Source organism: Symphalangus syndactylus, chromosome 8, assembly GCF_028878055.3.
Source record: "Symphalangus syndactylus isolate Jambi chromosome 8, NHGRI_mSymSyn1-v2.1_pri, whole genome shotgun sequence".
NCBI lineage: Eukaryota > Metazoa > Chordata > Mammalia > Primates > Hylobatidae > Symphalangus > Symphalangus syndactylus.
This window is the reverse complement of record NC_072430.2, coordinates 12,499,708-12,520,988: the sequence shown is the minus strand read 5'-3', so window position 1 is coordinate 12,520,988 and position 21,281 is coordinate 12,499,708. Positions and strand designations below refer to the sequence as shown.

Genomic DNA, 21,281 nt, shown 5'->3' with positions numbered 1-21,281 from the left:
CTTGGTGGCATGTGCCTGTAGTCCCAGTTACTCGGGAGGCCGAGGCAGGAGAATCACTTGAACCTGGGAGGCAGAAGTTACAGTGAGCCGAGATCACGCCACTGCACTCCAGCCTGGGCGACAGAGCAAGGCTCCACCTCTCTCTCCATATATATATATATTTTATATATGTTATATATATAATATATACATAAACTCACTGCATTCTGAGTGACCAAAACCAGACAGAGGCTGTAGAGGGTTGACTACAGGAAATGGAATGACCCGAAGAACCAGAGGACAGAGTTTGGGGTGAGCATGGCAGCTGGAATGTGAGGGGGAAATCTCAGAAAGGAGAGCGCCATGGAGAGGGATTCCCCAAAGACTGCATGAAAAACTCAGCTCAGATCTCTGGCAGAACCTCGAGCTATGTGCACACAGGACAGATCCCCAGCAACTCACATAACTGAAGAGAGATTTACCTGCCAGCCACACAAAGGAGGCAGCATTTACCGTTTGAGTTCAGTCAGGTTAACTGCTTGATGACACGAAACCAAAACAGTTAATAATCTGGAGAGGAAGATACGGAATCGCACGTCCTTACAACGTAATGTTCACAATGCACAGGGTCAACCCCAAATCGACAGACACACCAAGAAGCAGGCAAATGTGACCGAGAATCAAGAACGAGAATTGATGGGAGCCAGAAGACAAAGAAATATATCCTTAAAGTGCTAAAAGAAAAAACATGGCCAACCTAAAATTCTACACCCAGAAAAAATATCCTTCTGAGATGAAAATGAAATAAAGACTATTCAGACAAACAAAAGCCAGGAGAATTCATCTTTGACAGATCTGCATAAACGGAATATTAAAGGAAATATATCTAGGCATGAGGAAAATGATCGCAGATGTAAACATGAACATGTAGAAAAAAATGAAGAATACCAGAAAAAGTAAAATATGTGGGTAAATTCAATGGAATATGGACTGCTCAGAACAATACTTGTAGTACCTTATAGAGTTTAAAATACAAGTAGGCCAGGAGCAATGGCTCACGCCTGTAATCCTAGCACTTTGGGAGGCCAAAGCGGGCAGATTGCCTGAGCTCAGAAGTTCGATACCAGCCTGGGCAACGTGGCGAAACCCCATCTCTACTAAAAATACAAAAAATTAGTTGGGCATGGTGGTGCACGCCTGTAATCTCAGCTACTCGGGAGGCTGAGGCACAAGAATCACTTGAACCCAGGAGGCAGAGGTTGCAGTGAGCTGAGATTGTGCCACCGCACTCCAGCCAGGGAAAAGAGTGAGATCCTGTCTCAAAAAATTAATTAATTCATTAATTTAATTTAATTTAATACAAGTAAAACCACGTGTATAACAATTACAACAAAGGAAGTCGGGGATATTTGCGATACAAGTGTACAGCCAAGTACAAAAGACTTATGTCCAAAACATACGTAAAGAGCTCCTACAAATCAACAAGAAAAGGATAGATGACTCCCTAGGAAGTGAGCAAAAAGATTTGAAGACACTTTACCAAAGAGGATATGCGGTTATGCTCCAGCAAGAAGAAGCTCCATGTGCCACAACACAAGTTATATGTCCTGATGTGGATGCCTTGCTGGGGGTGGTGGGGAGTGATTCACCTGCAGACTTCAAAGCCCTGCCTGCCGAGATCCTTGACTTCCCAGCCCCAATCAGACATCACTCAAAGGTGACCTCCCCACTCCCAGCACCAAGGAGTTGCCTTTGGACCCTGACCACCCTGATGGCCAAGGCTAGGCTGGCCAGCGCCTCCCCAGCAGCCCTTCAGAGGCCTCCACAGCCCTGTGTCCAGTCTGACACAAGTGTGTCAGGTGGTCATGAGCACGGTGCCCTTCCAGCAAGGCCACCTCTGCCTGTGGGGAAGGGCCTCAGGCAGGCAGGCCGGAAGCACCCACAGACCCCGCACTCAGAAGCTGCCACCCCACTTGTTGAACCTCGTGTTTTAGAAAGGGTCTTCCATTCACAGCATCTCCCTCTCCCCAGTCCTCCTCCCAGAGGCTGTTTAAAGGTGGTCGTGGGACCCCCAGTGTTCCCAGGGTTATTCCTAGGGATGGACTTCTCATAAACAATATTGCCCCTCCTCCCAGGTCCCCAGGGCAAGGAGCAGCGAGCCTGGACCTGCAGCCACTGTAGCCCCAGCCTGGGGGAGGGGACAGCACAATCAGGGCGAAGTGGAGTCGGGTGGGTGCCCTGGGGCGGGGGGCGCGGGGACGGCTGTCCTGGCCCAGCCACCTTCCCTGCCTCCTGTGACATCAGCCCATCAATTCCCTCCCTCTTTTGCCCTCACTAGGTCAGGTCTCTGGCCCTTGCAGCCACAAGGTTCCTGACTCCTGTGTCCTTGTGAAAGAGCCATACACAGCAGCAGGGGGACTGCCCCCGCCAGGACCAGCCCAGGATTCCTGCTGGATTCCGTGTGTCAGGACCACCCATTCTAGCAGAGGAGCAGGAAGCCCAGAGAGGCAAATCGGCGTCTAGGAAGCAAAGACGGATCCCCGCCCCAGGGCCGCCTGCGGGGTGGGAGGGCTGAGGCTGGGGTCTGCGGTTACTAGAGCTGAAACCTACGGACCTACCCAGCTCCCGTTTTTGCCGCTGGGGAGATCCACGGGGAGATCAAGGGGCCTGGGGGGGCCCTCCCGCCTTGGGCGTTGGTTGCCACATCTGCACGTGACGGGGAGAAACGTGTCATTCCAGGAGGACAGGAGGGCAGGGCACCTGAGGGGGGATCCCCAGATATAGGGGTATCCCCGGTACCCACCCCCGTCCTGTGGAAGCAAGAGGAGGGGCCGCACCCCTGGGTTTGACAGGCAGCAGCCGCCTTCCAGGCAGAGCGCTGGAGGGACCTTACCACACCCCCTTCAGAGTAGCCCCCTCCCCCCACCGCTGCCCTGGACTCTGCAGCCAGCAGGCTGGAGGTTCCTAGGGCTATGGGGGACAGGACGCTGTGGCTGGCTGAGGACTTTGTGCCAATGTTCCCACTGCCTCTGGGGACTGGGGACAGCCAGGCCACATGCGGGGGCAGTGGGACTTAGCACCGGAGCCTGCTGAGCTCGGGAAAGCCCTGGAAGTTCTTGGTTCCCTGAGGTGGGGCAGGGAGGAGGGAGTCCCTGGTGTGGCCTGGTTCTGCTGGGCGGAACACTGAACACCCCCTTCCCTGACGAAGAGGCGAGAGCTGCTTCGGGAAGAACCACCTGTCCTCACCCCACTCGGTCTGGAACAGGCAGGGCACTGGCCTGCCGGGTGCCCCCACCCCTGTGCCTGCAGCCCTGCTCTGCGCCCTGCTCCCTTACTCCACCTCTTTCCACCTCCTCCCCTTCCTCCTCCTCCCAAGGAGGAGGCAGATGGTGGTGGAAACTCTGCTTCCTTCATTTTCCGGAGCGTGACTCAGCACCGCAGCTGCCGCCTCGGCCCCCACGCAGCAGCGCGAAGCCTGCCCTCCCCTACAGCGGAGCCCGGGGACTCCCCAAAGCACCCCTCCCTCAACTCATCTGGAGAACCAGGGCTGCGGGCTGCCTAGCCCACCTTCCCGGAGCCCCCAGCCCAGCGGACCCCTCCTAGGCAGCTAATTTCCCGCCCACCCGGCGACGGCAGAGGGCGGGTGCCGGGGCAGAGTGCGGGCAGGTGGGCGGGGCTGCGCCCCAGATCTCAGGGACACACAGAGGCCACCACAGGGCTTCTTAGCTTCTGGGTGGCCCCCCTGCCCAGGAGACTGGGCTGAGCGAAGAGGAGGGGAAGGCCTAGGAGGGACCCCAAGAAAGGACCCATCAGAAAACACAGGGAAGTAGGAAAATTAGAGAAATTTCCAGAAGCAAGAGGCTTGGCCCATGCGCCGCATAGCCAGGCCTCAACCCACGGGAGAATCTCTGAGAACCCTGACCGCAGCCCACCAACGCGGCCCCGGGGCCTGCTCTGAGCTCCGGTCGGCCCTCCTCCTGCCTACATCAGAGCCTCCCCTGGGAGCCCCAGAGATCCCCTCAGCTCCTTCTCGGGACAAAGGAACCCTCACTGCTGAGAGCCCCTGGGGGCTCCTCCCACTCCCCCACTTGGCTCCCTCTCTCCTCCTCACTCCCTTTGTGGTGGGCTTGGCCCAGGAGAGTCCTGGCACCGCCAGCTGCTCTGTAAGCCCCTGGGGGTGGCCAGCTGGGGGGGGGCTCCCCACTCCTGCCTGGCCATAATCACGGAGCCGTGCCTCGGGATGTGGGCACACACTCGTGCACACGCACACCGTCTCAGCAACTGGGCTCTCCTGAGAGTCCCCTTCCCAACCCCCAAAACAAGACCTGCCGGCGCCCCCACCCCTTTCTCTCCGTTCTATCCCCCTCCCCACAGCCCTAGGTACAGCTGCAGAAACTAAGGCTCAAAGAGGTCAATTCCCTTCACTCCATGTGGCAGAGCTGGGGTGGTCAGAGACCCTAGACCCCAGCTGAAGGCTCCCGCCCTAACATGGGAAGCCCCTCCTGTGAGGCTTGAGCGGGTGCCCAGGACCAGACGGGCCAGCCCAGGTGAGAGGCTTCCTGCCCGGAGGCCCTGAGGGTGACCTAGCCAGGGACTCCAGTGCTCACAGGTCCGGGTGGGTCCCAGCCCCAGCTCATCCTCTGTTTGCTGGCAGTGGCCCCTCTACTCTCCCCCAGGACTCCGGACAGCTCTGCACAGAGGCCTCATCCCCACCCAGCTGGGCAGACTCCGACCTTGCCACCGGGTGCCTTCCCATTCTCCTGGCTGCCAGCCATTCCCCTCTTGCAGCCTCAGTTTCTGCATCTGTAGGTTGGGAGTAATGAGATTCCCCAGCCGGCCCGCTGGGAAAGCTGGGCGTCCTGGGGGAGGGAAGGGGAAGGAAATGCCAGGAGCTGGGTGGAACCAGGTCAGGGAGGCACAGGCTCAGCCCCAGCTGCAGCAGCCACTCTGTGGGCCCAAGCGAGCCCCAGGCCCTGGGCCTGTCCATCTGTAAGCAGGGTGATGGCACTGCCGGGCGCAGTGGCTGAGGGTGGACCCAGCCCAGCTGCCCTCCCTAGGCACTCATCAGGCCCAGTGCTGGGGCAGGGCACCCGGCCCACACCACATGGATGGGGACAAACCTCCAGCTGGGCTACCCTGACAGGGACAGAGGCAAACAGGGCTCCCAGGATTCCGGGGCCAGCACAGCTCTGTGGCTCCCGTAGTGTCAACTCCAGGCCCCAGAAAGGACTGCAGGGGACCAGGCTGCTCCTGGGGGACCCCAGATGTCCTGGCTCTTCTCTAGGGGATCTTGGGCTGAACAGGGGACTGAGGCCCCAGAGGAAGGGTCAAGACAGATCCCTGAGGGTCCCCAGTCATTTGTAAATTACCTCTGCCCTCTGCAAAGAGTGAATGCTGATTCCTCGGCCTCTGCTCAAACATATGCACTCTCTCAGGTTCACGATCACACATCCCCTTACCATTCGGCAGACCCCACCGGCTCTGTCCCAGCTCACCCCCTCCGCCTGGCCCTACCATCCTCTGCCCCTCACCAAGGGGGACCCTCCAATCCAATCCCATAAATCAGGGTCCCCGAGCTGCACTCAAAGCCTCCGTCACCTTTCCTTGCTTGTGGAACAAACCCACCCTCCTTCTTCTGACTCTCACCCCTGCCACCTCAGTGTGTGCAGAGGAGCCTTCCCTGCACACAGCTGAAGTGGCCCTGTGGCCCCTACCCCGGACTTTGGCCAGGCCATTGACCAGGCTGCTGCCTGCACCCATGCCTTGGCTTCTGGGTCATTTTTATTGATGGTAGCTTGGCCCGGCTTGGGGGCTTCACACACACCTCCCATCCAGCAGCCCTAGGAGGTGGAACTGTTATCATCACCCCCATCTCAGCACGCAGCAGAGCCAGGACCCAGACCTGCCCAGCCACAGCACCCTGCCACTGTACCATGGGACTGTGCTGTTCACAGGGCCACTCCTGGCCTCTGGGGAGTCCCTCCAGGTAGGCCAGGCCAGGCCTGTGCTCTGTAATGCAGCCCACGCAGGGCTCCCTGCTGCACAGGGCAGGGCGGTGGTCTGACAGCTCCCACCTCTCAGGGCCCATGCACCCGCCATGCCCAACCTGCCCAGCCCACCCAGGCCCAGCCACCGTCAGAGGGAGGTTGGCGATGACTCAGGCCTTGAGTCAGCAGCATTGGATGAGGACGCAGCCAACCCTCTGCCAGCATAAGGGAGCCCCAGAAGGCTCCGAGCTCTGCTAGCTGGGCTTGTGGGGACCCTTGGCTGGAACTGAACCAGGCTCATCAGCACTCAGGAGCCACCTCCCAGGGAAAATTCACACGCACACACACAAGCACACGCATGCACACAGAGGAGGCCTGCCATCAGGGTGGGTGGGGCTGGACTAACACCAGCCCAGGGAAGAGAAACCAGAGATGGTGGGGCGTGGTGGGCAGTGAGGTGGGGTCTCGGCTGGAGGGGCTCACTCAGACTGTGGAGCACCCATGTGCCTCCTAAACAGAAACTCCACACAGGCCAAGGAAACAGAGCTACCAGCTGACTCACTCTCCCAGCAAACACCAGCTCCTCCCAGAGCCAGGCCCTGGAAGAGAAGTCGACATCACGAGCTGCCATCTGGGGGGTGGCACCAGGCTGTGAAGGATCCACAGACTGGCATATGCAGGAGGAAATGGGGCGGGCGAGGGATAAGGACCCCACAAAGCAGGGGCAGGGAAGGGCCCTCCCAGCGCCCCACAGTAACAGGGGCCTCATCAATGCCCCGTGCTCACTGAATAAAGCACTGCCAGTGAAAGGTGAAAAGAGGAACAAAGAACATTCTCCTGGACGCCACCCACAGAAAGCCGCCTGCAGGCTTGGCCCTCACCTTGGGGACCTTGGACACGGAGCTGGTTATGTCACATCTGGCTCTCAGAGCTGGGGGCAGCGTCTAGGAGGCCTGATGTAGAAGGCGTTCGGCTAAGCCCTAGTTACCCGCACACGGGCACCAGCGCCCCCTCTCAGCAAACTCCACGTTTTATGAAATTAGGACTGGAATTCCACTTTATTTTGAAAATATGGCCAAGGTAAGACATCAGGAACGACAAGGCCAAGCTGGGGTAGCCGAGAAAGCAGAGCAGACACGGGGGCGGAGAGGTGGCTGCAGGCGTCTGAATGCAGGAGGCGCAGGCCCCGGAGGCCCCAGAGGCAGGGCCTGGGGTTCACTCTAAGGCACTCCTGGAGAGGCAGGGTGGGCGGGGCAGGTGAGGATGGGGGCTGGAGCCCATGACATCCCCTTGGTTGCTGAGCATGGCTGACCCCTGGCCACACCGGGCCTGGAACTGGAAGTTTAACTGGGGAGCCAGGCAGGGAGTCAGACAGGAAACCGGATGCATGCAAGTGGAGATTCCAGGCTGAGGCGCTGTGGGAAGGAGGGGAGCTGTCACTCTCCCAAGGCGGGAAGTGGGAGGGGCTGGGAGTCTCCAGGGAGGGGAGGAGGGCCTGGAGGAGTTCCCTGGGGTGGGGGTCCCAGAAGAGCCAGCAGCCTGTGCAGCGGCATGGGAAAGACCCCAGTGCCTGGCGAGGAATTGGCATAGCCAGTGTATGCAGAGTCAGATAGGGGTTTGGGGTTTTGGGTTATTTTTAACCCGTAAGTCTCCCTGCTATTCTACAGGAGAAAGGGAACGCTGTGCTGGGCGCTCAGGAAGATGCAGGCAGGAGGCAGCAGTGTGGGGAGGGGCAGGGAGGGCCTAGGGGCTGGGTCAGAGCCTTGCCCAAGGGGCTTTAGCGGGGAAGCGCTGCCCTTTCCACCTCCCCTCTGGAATCTGTCATCTGTCATCCTGGAAGAGCTCAGGAGCAAATGGATTCCAAAAAAGCATGGTGCCTGGGGCTAAGCAAAGCCAAGACTGGCAGATAAGGTGCCCCAGATGAGCGGGCAGCTGCCTGCAGTGGGGCGCGGAGCAGGGCCAGGAGGCGGGAGGGTGGCAGGGAGCAGGGACAGCCATCCAGCCTTTGGGATGGGCAGCACCCCTGGAGGCATAGGGAAGCCAGAGCAGGCTGCCTGGCCTGCAGGCCAGGTGAGGGGAGAACACAGGCCAGAATCCAGCCATAACCTGGCAGCAGGTCCCATCAAGGTGGGAAGAAAGAGTCTGATATACTTCCAAGCTAGCAGTGAAACTAGGAGGTTCTGTAAGAACTGGGGAATTATTTACCCTAACTCAGGAATGCTCACTGTGAAACCAAGCCCTCACCTAGGGGAAGGGCCACCCCAGCAGTGGCCACTCCTAAAATCCTCACTTCCCTCCCAGACAAGTCTAGCCTCCAGGATGGAAGAAAGTCAGCCAACCCTAGGATTATCGCGTCTGGGTTGAACTGAGGGGTCATCTGTGCATGCAGCCTGCGCTAGTGGCTGGGGCCTCCAAAATGTTGGTGAGCCTGGGATAGCTCAGAGTAACACGGCTAGACCGCACTCAGGGCCGGGCTGGAAGGGTGCTGCCCTTCCCTGGGTCTCAGCGTGCTCTGTAAAGTGGGGGTCCCGGTGCCCGCCGCACACGGCAGGGAGGATGGAAGCAGACCCCGTGTGCTGAGCACTGGCACTTGCAGCTGGCACCTGGACATCTATGGACTGTGCTTCCGTGGTTATTATCGTTGCCGTTACAGATCCGTCCACGTGTGGCTGACTCAGAGCTGTGACATTAAGGGAAAATAAAGGAAATGATTGAGCTGCCTTTTCAGACAACACTGGAATTTTTGAAGAACCCGAGAATCAGTATATTGAAAGGTCTGCGCCACGGAGTCGCTGCTTGTGAAGCCCGTGTGCATCCGAAGTGCTCACAAGGACGATGGAAAGACGCTTCGTTCATGAGCTCCTTTAAAATGCCAGACAGGCTCCTCGAAAGGGACTGGGAGAGTTTAGTAGATGAATAAGATTGGCAAAATAAACCCAAATGTGTGGGGGAAAAACTGATTTTATTATTTTTATTTAACTTTATTTTATTTTTTGAGACAGGGTATCGCTCTGTCACCCAGGCTAGAGTGCAGTGGCATGATCTTGGCTCACTGCAGCCCCGGCTTCCCGGGTTCAAGCGATCCTCATACCTCAGCCTCCCAAGTAGCTAAGACTACAGACACACGCCATGACGCCTGGTCAATTTTCGTATTTTTTATAAAGGCAGGGTTTCCCCATGTTGGCCAGGCTGGTCTTGAACCCCTGGGCTCAAGCGGTCCACCCTCCTCGGCCTCCCGAAGTGCTGGGATTACAGGCATGAGCCACTGTGCCTGGCAAAAATGAGACTTTCAATGTGCTACTTTAATAAACTAAGTATTAATGTTGAAAACCCAAGGAGCAGCAAAGGTCCTCAAAGACACAGAGACCTGGGGGAGGGGTCTGTGGGTGGCTGCAATGGGGGAGGGGAGAGGTGGAGGGGAGGAGGGGCTCTGGGGAGGCAGCACAAACTGGTTTGTAAAGTGACCGCTCCATGGCTTCCTGGTGACCCTTCCAGAATAAATCCCAAGCAAGCATCCTCCTACATGCCTCAGCCTGGGGCTGCCACTCCCTGCCTCCCACCGTCCACTCCAAGAGCCTGGCTCCCCTGGGTGCCTGGGTCCCCCACGAGGGGTGTCAAAGCAGAAGGCGGGCATCAGTGACCAGCACACCTGAAGGCCCTGGAGCCGTGGGGCAGGGAGGGAGGTGTTCAGGGAGAGATGGGAGGGTGGAGGGGAGAGTGAAGGAGGAGGGAGAAGGCCCCCAGGGGAGGGCAGAGAGTCGCAGTGGTGTCCTCATTCCAGTCACCATTCCATTCATAAATACTTCTGAAACCCGCCCCCTCCCCGCCACACACACACACACACACACACACACACACACACACACACACGCAACTTACCTCTGGAGACTTTGGAGACCTACAAAGTCTTGGTACTACTTCTCTTCAAAACACAGTCCAGTGGCCAAAAATCACCTGCAAGGCATTCTAGACTTTATTTCCTTCCCTCCAAGATCATCAGGCAGGATCCAATTCATCAGCCTACAGGGCCTGCCCTGAGCCCTCTCCCCCTCTCCCCTTCTCTGCCGCCCCATCCCTGCCTCTTCTGAGTCTGCAGGGTTCAAGGCCAGAAGCAGAGCAAGTCAGAACACAGCTACACGCAGGCAGACTATGGGTTGGGGTGTGGGTGGGTCTCAGGCACTTCCCTGCTCTCAAAGGAGCACCTCCAGGGAGCCCATCTGGTGCTCCCTCCAGCCCCTCAAATTCCCAACACCAGGGTTGCAAGGCCCAGTGTCTTCTCACTTCGTTAGCTGGAGAACCCCTTCTTTAAGCAAAAGATGGCACGGACCCCCGACATAAGACAGTTCAAAGCTGAGCAACTCTCCCCATCGTGCAAGTAACCTGCGTGCCACCACGGGGAACAGCACGCATCCCATCTGGACTCCCACCGGACAACTGAGGCAACTGAGAAGGAGGCTGGGGAGGGAAGGGACAGCTCGAGGGCTCACTGGAGGTCAGCAGGGAGGTGGACTGCGTCTCCCGAGGGCCAGCACTGGCTCAGCCTGCTCAGCGAGGTGCCCGAAGGAGGCCCACCAGCTCTGCCAGCACCCGGCCTCTGCACCTCAGCTTTCAGCGGATAGGTTTGTGCAACGAAATATTTCATAGAAATCAAGAAATATGAGTGAACGATGCACACCACTGCATGGATGAGTCTCAGAGACTGTGGAGCGAAAGAAGCCAGACACAAAGGTTGACATTTACATGCAATCCTAGAATGATGGATCTATGGTGGCAGAGAGGAGAAAAGCAGTTAGCTTTGGCAGGTGCCCATGGAGGGGGCTATGCAATGGAACTTTCTGGGCCCTGGAGGTGTTGTATAGTTTGCTATGGGTGGTAGTTACGTGGGTTTCTATGAATGTAAAAACTCTTGGTGTGGTAGACCCAAGCTCTGGGCACCTCATGCATGCCGTGCAGCAGCTCGATCTGTGACAGCGAGTCCTGTGTTCCATGATATGGCTGCAAACACTTGACTCAGCGAATGCCGAACCTCTGCTCCTAAGGGAAATAGAGGGCCAGGTTCCTATGAGCCTCTGCTCCAGCCTTTTCAGCAACCAATCAGTACACAATAGAGTTATTTATGTGTTTCTGTTAATATATGTCACTAAACTCCCGGCCAAGAGCACTACAACTCATGCCTGTACAGAGCCTGTCCATCACATGTATTTTCTCCATACGACACATCACCACAAAAGCAAGCATTAATCTTATTTTATCTCATTTTCAAGAGATGCAGACTGTTCTTAAGCAAGTACTGGTTTTAGGTTTACAAATACATTTTAACGAGGAGGCAAATTTGCAAGTACAGAATCTGTAAATAATGAGATTCTACTGTTTGTGTGTGCAATATTCAAATGAAGAGGACAGAGCTTCCTGCCTGACACAAGCCCCTGACTGACTGCCCCACCCACCGTCCCTTCTAAGAGCAGCAGCCTGGTCCCAGCTATTGCCTCCCCTCCTCAGACCAGGGATAAGCCCTGACCACTGTCTACCTCCTGCAGCCAGACACAGACAGGCTGACTCAGGTGCTCTTGAGAAATGCAGGAGAAGCTTGCAAAATGCTGAGAGGCTCCACAGGGGGCTGCTGAAGCCCCAGCATGCAAAGCTGCCAGCTACAGAGCAAAAAGCCAAGGGAGGGGCAGGGATGTGGGAGGAAGGACCTGGCTGGAGGTGACTGGGGGTGGTCATGTCCTTGTCAGCAAGCACAGAGCAGAACAGCTGCCCAAGGTACCACAGCTGGACAGATGAGTGGGTGGATGGGTGGAGGAAAGGGTGGGTGGGTGGGTGGATGGGTGGATGAAAGGGTGGGTAGGTGGGGGGATGGGTGGATGAGTGGATGATGGGTGGGTAGGTGGATGAGTAGGTGGATGGATGTGTGAGTGGATAGGTGGGTGGGTGGACAGATGAATGGATGGGCAGATGGATGGCTAAGGGTGGGTGGATGAATGGGTGGGTAGGTGGGTGGATGGGTGGATGAATGAATTAAGGGTGAGTAGGTGGATGGGTAGGTGGATGGATAAGTGGATGGACAGATGGGTGGGTGGATGGATGAATGGATGCACAGATGGATGGATGAGGTGGGTGGATGTGTGGATGAATGGGTGGGTAGGTAGGTGGATGGGTAGATGAGTGGATGATGGGTGGGTAGGTGGATGGGTGGATGGGTAAATGGATGGTGGATGGATGGATGAGTGGATGGATGGGTGGGTGGATGGGTGGATGGGTGGATGGATGAGCAGATGGATGGATAAGAGTGGGTGGATGGGTGGATGAATGGGTGAGTAGGTGGATGGGTAGGTGGATGGATGAGTGGATGGACAGATGGGTGGATGGATGGATGAATGGATGGGCAGATGGATGGATAAGAGTGGGTGGATGGGTGGATGAATGGGTGAGTAGGTGGATGGGTAGGTGGATGGATGAGTGGATGGACAGATGGGTGGATGGAGGGATGAATGGATGGGCAGATGGATGGATAAGGGTGGGTGGATGGGTGGATGAATGGGTAGGTAGGTGGATGGGTAGGTTGATGGATGAGTGGATGGACAGATGGATGAGGGTGGGTGGATGGATGGGTGCGTAGGTGGGTGAATGGACGGATGAAGTGTAGGTGTGTGGGGGAATGGATGGATGAAAGGGTGAACGGGTACATAGGTGGGCAGGGTGGGTGGACATGGGTGGGCAGGCGAACGGGTACATAGGTGGGCAAGGTGGGTGGACATGGGGTGGGCGGGCATGTTTCCACTTACTTCATTCTGTAACAATGTCAGAGATCATCTCAGGGCACCCCAGTAGGACGCAAAATAACATCTCAAAAGGGGAAAAAAGATAAAAAGCATTCCGGGTGCTGAACTGATGAAGGAAATGAGCCCCAGGAAGCCCTTCTGGGCCTGCAAGTGGCTGCTTGCTGCATGCAGGGCTGTCCTGACTGCACGGCGGCGCCAGCATCAGGCTGGGGGGATTTCTCTCAGAACAACCCACGCCTGCCTGCCTGTTTCTAGCAGAACTCAAGCTGTCAGTGCCAAGGCCTGCTCTCCCCTCATCCCAATCTTCCAGCTCTCCACAGGCCTACAGTGGCAGGGCCACTCTTGCACTCTGTGCCAGTGGCCAGGCACATGTGGCTCCCCCTGGGTGTGTCACAGCACCAGCCTGTACCTGCACGACCCTGTTCTCAGGCATCTGGGTACCCGCATCTGTGGGCAGGCACTTGTGTACCCTGCTCCAAGGAAGGACCGACACCCAGGAGGGGAGGCTCCAGGCAGGCCATGGCTTCCAGGAAGCAGCTCCAGAAGCCGCAGGCGGTGGCTGCAGGTGTTGTGTTTCTGAGGCCAAATCAGTCCTCCCTTCAACCCCAGGGCCAGGAAGCAAGCTCAGAATAGGGCCAGGATGGAGTCTGGGAGCGCTGGAGGTGCAGAGGGTTGAGGGTGAGCCACTGAAGGAAAAGAGGAGGGGGCCTCTGTATATCTCAGAAAATCAGTGCTCAAGCCGAGTTGAACCCTGCTGCCCCGGGCATGGTGGGTTGAAGCCTGACGGAAATCCCCCTTTCAGTGTCCACAGTTCCACCCTCCCAGACCTCTGACCTCGGCCTCCACTCCACACACACACACGCACATACACACACACACACACACACACACAGGCACACACTCTTAATCAGGGCCCAAAGCCCTCCTCTGCACTCCCTGCTGACCCCAGGGACTTCTCCAACATCTCTCCAACTAAATCACATCCACCCCACCTTCTTCACCCTGTTCCGGCCTGTGCTGGCCTCTCTGGACTAGGTGTGCAGCCCGGAAGCATGACTGCGTGCAAGGGAGACAGCCCCAGGCAGGAGCAGCCCTGGAGGCGCTGGGCCTCCCTCCCCCATCAGGGCAGGAAAGGTGGACCCCTCCCCACACCTGACCTCCTGCTCCAGCCTCTGAGTGGAGCTCAGGACTCTGCCTTTCCCCCAGGCAGGTGGACAGGGGAGGGGGCTGCAGGTCAAAGCTCACTCCCCACCAACCTCCCCACATTCCTCCATTCACTGGATCAACAAACACACCCACTGGCCAGCGCCGCTGCCAGGCATCAGCTCCCAACGCAGATGAGTCAGCCCCGCCCGTGCCCTCCACCCCACCCTCAGGTGGTGCCAGGGCAGGCACCAATGCTCGGGTCCAGGAGTGCACCAGGAGACCCAAAGCCCAGCTTGAGGGAGGGCAGGAAGGCCTCCTGCTCTGGAAGGGGCCCTGGAGCCTGGTGTGGAGAGCCGGCGGCAGGCCTTCCAGGTGCATTCCAAGAATTGCAGAGTGCCTGTCTAGGAGCAGCCGCCGCCCAGGTTGGAGGGTGTCCAGTGAGCGCCTGCCTTGGCTGGCTCCTCAGGCACACCCAGCACTCAGGAGCTCTCATTCCGGGCTGTTGCCTGCAGCTGCTCCTGCACTGGAGCTGAGCCAGCAAACTTCCGGGGCTGGGGCTGCTGGGCAGGGCAAGGTAGCAGACAGACACAGCCTGCAATTCAGGGCTTATCCCCACCAGAGCGGAGCCACACCGAAGCCGAAGGACACGCAGTTGGCCTCAAAGCAGAAGCTGCTTGGGGGCTGGGAAGCCATTCAGGAGCCCTTCTGTCTCCCCTTGCCCTTACCCTGAGCCCTGGCCGCCACGGCCCACACAGCAGGCCCTCTGGAGAGAGATGTCAGGACTCCGAGTGGAGACACTTTATCCGCATGTTCTTGACCCTCATACAGCCCTTACGGGTACTTACTCTATTTTACAGATGGGGAAACTGAGGCTCCACAGGGTCGTATCCGAGCCTGAAGCCGCACAGGGAGTGCTGGCACCGGTTCTCAGGGCAGGGGTTGTGTCTGCTCTGTCACACGTCACACAGGGGCTCCCCCAGGCCTGCCTTCCTCTGCCCTCCCTCTAGCTGCCAGTGGCCCCCAAACCCCAGGCCTGGTGCGCTGCTTCCTGCGGCTCTGGCTGAGAGTCAGACGTCAGGAGGGACTTCCAGAGCTGGGGCCTGGTTCTTATCCAACCAGGCTGGCTTTCAGAGCCGACTATGGGCACGCCCCAAGCTGGTCAATGTCGGCGGTGGGGGGATGGGTGCCCCCCTCAATCTAGGAGACAGATGAGGCCGGACAGCAGAGGGGTGGCAGAGAAAACCCACCCCATTGCGACACCTCCGCGGCCCTCATGCAGCTGCCTCCACCAACCGGCGAAGTGCGGCTGCCCAAGACCGCCGAGACCCCCTCAAGGGTGGAAGGGGGTCAGGCAGGACTGTGGAGAGGAGGCCACATGGGTGGCCTGGTTGATGGGAAGGCTCTCTCCCCAAAGCCTGGGAAGAGCCATCTCTGCCGAGGGATCCCCGGACGCGGGGACTCCGGATCCGGCTGGCTGGAACAGGAGTCCCGGGCCGGGGCAGAGAGAGGTGAGCGGCGCCTGGGAAGCCAGTCCCACCGGGAGGATGGGGGTGTAGGTGGACGGGAGACGGCGGCGGGCAGGGACGGGGCGGACAGTGAGGACTGAGGCGGGCAACGGCCCCGCTCTGCGCGTCCCACCCCCATCCCCGCCCACCAGGCGCCAGGCCAGCGGGGACCGCGAGGGGGCGGCCGGGGTATTCACGGGCGTGGGGAGACCCCTTAAAGCGCCCTCAGGGACCGGCCACAGTGGGCGGGGCCACCCCATCGACCCCCCCCAGGCCCCGCCCCCGGCCCGCGCTCGCTCCCCACGTGGCCGCTGACGGGCGGGGCGGCACCTCCTCTTCCTCCCGCCCGCCCCGCCCCGCCCGCCCCGCGCCCGCCAGGAGCCACGGTCCGAGCCTTGCGGAGCGCCGCAGTGGGCGCCTGCTGCCCGCAGCCCCTGACCCGGCCCCGGACGGAGCGCCGGCCGCACCACAGCCCTCTGGCCGTTACCTCACCGGGTAAGTCCTTGGCCTCGGGGTCCGCTAGGAGCCTCAGGGGAAACTGAGTCCGGGAGGAGGCAGGGGTGTGCTTGCGTCCAGGAGTGAGGTTCCGGGCTGCGGCGTGTGTGCCCAGGTGGCGGCGGGCGGTCCCGCGGCGCAGAGTACAGTTCCCGGGCGGGGACCCCAGGGCGCCCATGGCCCCCCGGCTCCGCGTGCCCCGCTCGGGACTATGGTCCTCCGCGCCGAGGCACCGCCCGAGCGCGCACTGCCCGCAGAGTGGTGGGCCCAGGGTCGGCCGGGCCTACTCCCAGGGCAGGCGGGATTTCTCCGCTTGGCGGCTGCCACATCCTGACCATGAATCAGCCACAGTTGGGAAAATAAACTTCAACTTCGGGTCCGCCGCCCGGGTGGCACCCCGAGGTGCGCGCCGGCCTGCGGCCCCACCCTGACTGCTTGGCTTCCAGCTGCCCACGCGCAGGTGGGCGCACAGGGGGCCCTCCCCACCCCCCAACCGCTGGCAGGCTTAGGGGAATCAGCCTCCATCACAGCTCTCTGTTCCTTTTGGGTGGGGTAGGAGCCAATCCCTGTGCGCCCCCAGACCCACCCGTCAACCCTCTAACTGGGGAGTCGCCCCAGGAGCGGGCATGACTAAGGAGGGGAAGCCGGGGTGACCAGCTGTGTCCCTGACCGCCCCCAGTCCCCCCGGGGAGCACAGGCATGGGGGGTGGTCTGTCTGTCTGGGCCTTCTGGGGCTCAAGCTCCCCACCCAGGGCTCCCGCAGCTCAGCTGTGACCACAGCATTATTGCCCACTCCAGCTGGACACACCAGGAGGCAGAGAGGCAGAGACCCTGCCCAGGCAAGGAACCAGGAACCCAGGAACGGGCCAGAGGTCAAGCACACCCAGAAGGCGCTGGACGTAGGAAATTCCCTTACTGCCAGCCCTGCCCCTCCCCCTGGCACTGGAATGGAGCAGGATACTTGCCCTCTTCGGGCCTCAGTTTCCACATTTGCACTCTGAAGGGTGGGACAGCAGCTCAGGTTGGGACCTGCTCCCTGCCGCCCTGCACTGGGGAAGGTGCGGTCCCAGAGCAGTGCCTCAGACCCCGAGGGTGCCACCCAGCCAGGGGCTTTCGGGGTGTGGGTGCTCAGCCCCCAGTGCAGCAAATAGCAGCATTGGCTTCCAGACCTGGGGTCTGAGACCTCACACTGCTCCCGCCCCTACCAGGGCAGCAGCAATTTTCTGTTCTAAAAGCCAGGTTGGTGCAGTGGGCCCTCCTTGAAGCTGAGGGAGCTGACCCCTGCCCAGGCCCTGCCCTCCCATCCCTGGACTGTCATGGGCCCTGCAGCCCGGCAAAGGGGGTGTCACTAGTGGGGACGGACCAAGTGGCCAGGTGGGACTGTAGCCTCCACAGCCAGGGCTCCTGAGCAGCGAAGAGTTAACCTTCAGGTGAGCGCCCACTTTGTGGAGGAGCTGACGGCTGTCAAGCGAATGACACACACCACACATGTGGGGACGTGGAAGCTCCTACCTGAAATAGACTCTGCGCCTTCCATCAAAGTGCAGTTACTTCCTGGGTTGGAAAAGTTATGGGGTTCGTGCAGGCTGCGGGAGGGGTGGGTGGTGACTGGAAAGTAATGCGGTGCTGCCTGTGGGTGTGGGGCAGGACTCAGCTGGCCCAGCTCTGGACAGGGACAGTGAAGTAAGCTCGAGCCCCTGGCTTTTTGCTGGTGCCTGGAGGTCAAATTTCCCTGTAGTCAGGAATGAGACCTGACTCCCTGCTGCCAGCCCCTCCCCTACCTCCATCTTGCAAACAGCAGGTGTCTGATAGGTGTGTGGTTCATGGCCCAGTGGACACATTACACTGGAGAAGGCACACCCCCCTCTGTTTTCAGGATGGTGGATGGGAAGGCTGGGCGGTGGAGGCCACATAGGAGCCAGTCTCTGGAGGGTAGTCCCCAGGGGCCACAGCAGAGCCAGGCCTAGTGGACACCTAAAGTCAAAGACAAAGTCCTACCAACGATGGGAAGGAGAGAGGGCAGGGGCACGGGCTCCCCGTCAATGGAGGGGTGAGCAGGGTCCAACCACCTGGCCTCCTGTTAGAGAGGCTTCCACTCCTGCCAGCCTCGCCCTAGGAGGGAGAGTCCTGCCTGGTCTGCCTCTGAGCACCCAGACAGCCTGAGTCCTGAGCTGGGGTGGGGTCTGTTCACACAGCTGCCCCCCAGTCCAGTGCCGGTATACTCTGGCGACCACCAGGCCAGGAGAGCAGGGCAGACTGGTGGTGCCTGTCCTCTCCTGAGGGGCCGTCCTCTCTCACAGCCCTTTCTAAGCTGTAATTAAATAAGGAACCACAGAGGCTGCTCAGGGTCGCCCCTCTGAGGGCTCATGTCAGTCCCCGAGGGCCAGCCTCAAGCCGGGCCTGTCCACTCACCATTCACACTGGCCTGGGCAGGGTCTGTGTGCTGAGTGAGTGGGTGAGGAGGGAAGGAATGAGCCAGCCTGCCGAGTCCCTCCGCACGGTCTCCCACCCTCATCCCTCCCAGCACGGCGTGGGTCCCGCAGGAGCATTCATTTCACAGATGAGGCACGGGACAGTCAGTGCCATTTTACACTCAGTGCCATCCATTCTGCCAGGAGGTGCTGATAAAGCCCCTACTGTGTGCATCTGCCTTTGTGCCCAGAGCCTGGAGCCCAGCCCCGCTCAGCACTGTGCCAGGCAGGCACAGGGCACTTACTGGGGGTCAGGGTGCAAATGGGCTGGCCCCACAGAGTAGTTGGAGGCCGACCGAGGCCCCACACCCCTTGTTGCTACCACTGGGGTAGGCTCAGGGTGCTGGCACTGCCACTCTGGGAATAGGACAGGCCTGTCCTGGTCAAGTAGCCGTTACTGGGCCTCCAAACTTGGGGGTTGGTGGGGCAGGAATAGGCCCGCCCTCCAGGCGACCACCTGTGTTACTCCAGAGCAGCCCATGCAGACAGACAACTGCCCAAGGGCCAGCCTGGACCCGGAGCCCTCCCGGCCAGTCGGCCTGGGTCACAGCCTGGGTGGAACGACCAGCGTGGTCACAGCCCAGATGGGATGACTAGCGTGAAGGCCCTGAGGACAGAATGGCCAAGGGCAGGGGCCAAGGCTGCTTTCCTCTTTCGCCTGCAGCTTTTCCCAGAGGCAGCAGGGAGGGAGAGAGAGGGGCCAGGAGAGTCCCGAGAGAAGGGCCAAGCTGGGCCGCCCCGAGCCTCTGTGCCCTCAGTTCACTCCTGTTCTCACCCCAGAAGGGTGACTGGCCATGGCTGGGGCACCCTCTGTCTCCCTCAGCCCCAACCTCGTCTGTTGGACATGGCATGGAGACCCAGAAGGAGCAGATGGGCACCACTGGAGGCCTGGCCAGGCTCCTGGCCGCCGATCAAGGCCTTTGCAAGGTCAGAGGGACATGGGAAGATGCTGCCAAGGCCCCCGGCCCTGGTGCCCTGGGCAGGGACCCCCTGCTCCCGCGCTGTGACAGCGTTCTACCACCCCACCTGCTTCCTGTGACCTGGACACAGTCTGAGCACCCCAAGGTCCAAAGTGGGAGAGGTGGGGTGCGGAAGAGGGGGGTAGGGTGGATTGGAGGGCTGCCCTACTGTTCCGGGGCTCTGCCCTGGGCCCACCTCACAGTGAAGGCAGAGGCCCCCACGCAGCCCTCGGTGGGCCAGAACCCAACCAGGAGCCACACCGGGGGCAGAGGGCAGGCTGTCCGCTTCCCATTTTGCAGATGAGGGCTAGTGTCAAAGCGTAGCTTTGAGGCTAACCCAGGGCACAGGTGAGGAGGGAGGGAGAGGGAAGCAGTGGCCGCTGAGCACACAGCCCTGGGTAGTGGCTTTTCTGTATCATCTCCAAGCCCCCATTCAGCTGCTGTGGGCAGAGGCCAGCCCCAGCCCCTCGCTCTGCCCAGTGAGTGGCCGGCCGCCCAACATGCATGGAGTCCCGGTGGGCATGGCCAGTGGTGCAGGGGTTTGTTCGTGCCTGAGCCGTCCTGGCCCTCGCCGGGTTGGGGGTGGATGTGGCCAGCTGTGCGAGGAGGGCCAGCATCCCACTGGCCTCCATCTCCCCGTCTGTACCTGGGACCTGGCAGGCCCTGGGACATGGCCTTGGCGTGCAGCCTGCCTGCCCCACCCTCTGTGCCCCTGGGTCCCTGTTCCTGCTCCAGGCACAGCTCAGACTGTCGCCTGCACCCAGCCTATGCTGGGAGGAGGACACAGGGTGGGGGCGAGGGAGTAGCCACCTGTCCCCACCTGCCTCTGCTTCCACCTTGTGCACAGACATGAGTGGCCTGAGAACGGGAGCCCCTTGGGGACACCCAGGGCCCCTGCCTATGCTTCCATGTGCAGAGGGCCCCCCCGGCTGCCCCTTCACTGGGCCAGGCCAGGCTGTGGAGGTGCAGGCAGAACAGTGAGGGGCTGCCTGCAGGAGCTGGCAGAGCCATGGGCCAGACCCAGGAGGGGCCACACGGGCGGTGCTGGCTCAGCCAACCCAGGTCAGAGCTACGGGGCCCTGGAGAACATCCTGGCCATTTTACAGATGAGAAAACTGAGTCCAGAATGGGCCTGGCTGTCCCAGGCCCCTGGCACCCTCGTGTCCCAGCAAGCATTGCCAAACGGCATGTTGCACCCACGCTGAGGATCTTGTTTGCCCAGTTGGGCCTGACAGGCTCCCTGGCACTGGCTGCCTGGAGCAGAGGTCAAGAGACGCTGAGCAGGGGCTGGAAAGACTCATGCAACGTCCTAGCTCCGTCCCAGCCGCCAAACAGGAGGTGGGCTGAGAGGGAAGGCGGGCGGTCAGTGCGTGGTTATGCACTGGCATTACAGGTGGCATCTCGTCGATCTGTCAGTAAGCTGTGGGGTTGGCATTGACACACTCATCCGCATTTGGGGACAGGAACCAGGAGATCCTATGGGTCACAGGCCGGTCAGAGGCAGAGCCCGGTCTCACCCAGAATCAGAGCCGTCCCCCCCGCCCCCGGGCCCTGGCAGCAGCCCCTGGCCGTGCTGGGTGCGCAGGCTTAGCCTCTCCCCCACTCTCAATCTGTCTTTGTTCTCCCTGCTCCTGGGAAGGCAGCTGCTAGTGGGGATGTGGGCTGGGGGCAGGGACCATGGAGCCTGGCTCGTGGGCAGGCAGCGGGCAGCCGTCTTGTCCTGGCACAGGCAGGGTGGGGGCTGGACACCCTGGGGCCCAGCTAGGCACACAGCAATCAGGACCTGAACCCTGAAGCTGGGGCCTGGCTCCAACGAGCTGCTGCCCTTCCCCCTCCCAGGTTGAGAGAGGCTTTTTCCGAGGACAGAGGAGGGACCTGGGGCCTCGGAGGAGGCATCTCTGAGTGTGTCTGGTCTGGGGGGAGGAAACCCAGGTGGGAGGATTCTGGTGATGAGCTC

The 21,281-nt window shown here is 60.0% G+C and overlaps 1 protein-coding gene and 2 long non-coding RNA genes across 8 annotated transcripts in view; 2 read left to right on the top strand and 1 right to left on the bottom strand.

Moving 5' to 3' along the window:
- Window positions 1-3,887: 3,887 nt before the first annotated feature.
- On the top strand, window positions 3,888-9,299 carry LOC134737431 (uncharacterized). The gene is made up of 2 exons (XR_010122321.1): window positions 3,888-7,046; window positions 8,620-9,299. It is a non-coding gene; the product is annotated as an uncharacterized lncRNA (long non-coding RNA).
- LOC134737429 (uncharacterized) lies at window positions 7,009-15,094 on the bottom strand. Its single transcript, XR_010122319.1, has 3 exons — window positions 14,740-15,094; window positions 9,846-9,920; window positions 7,009-8,646 (listed from the first exon to the last, which is right to left on the bottom strand). It is a non-coding gene; the product is annotated as an uncharacterized lncRNA (long non-coding RNA).
- A 650-nt stretch (window positions 15,095-15,744) lies between these two features.
- INF2 (inverted formin 2) overlaps window positions 15,745-21,281 on the top strand; it is a 30,325-nt gene continuing 24,788 nt past the window's right edge. For 5 of the 6 annotated variants that reach the window (XM_063645467.1, XM_063645470.1, XM_055287988.2 and 2 more), the window contains exon 1: window positions 15,746-15,894. The gene's annotated coding sequence lies outside the window, so the exon portion shown is untranslated. Of the gene's footprint in view, window positions 15,895-21,281 lie in introns of all 6 variants that reach the window. The other variant, XM_063645471.1, reaches the window with a different exon arrangement.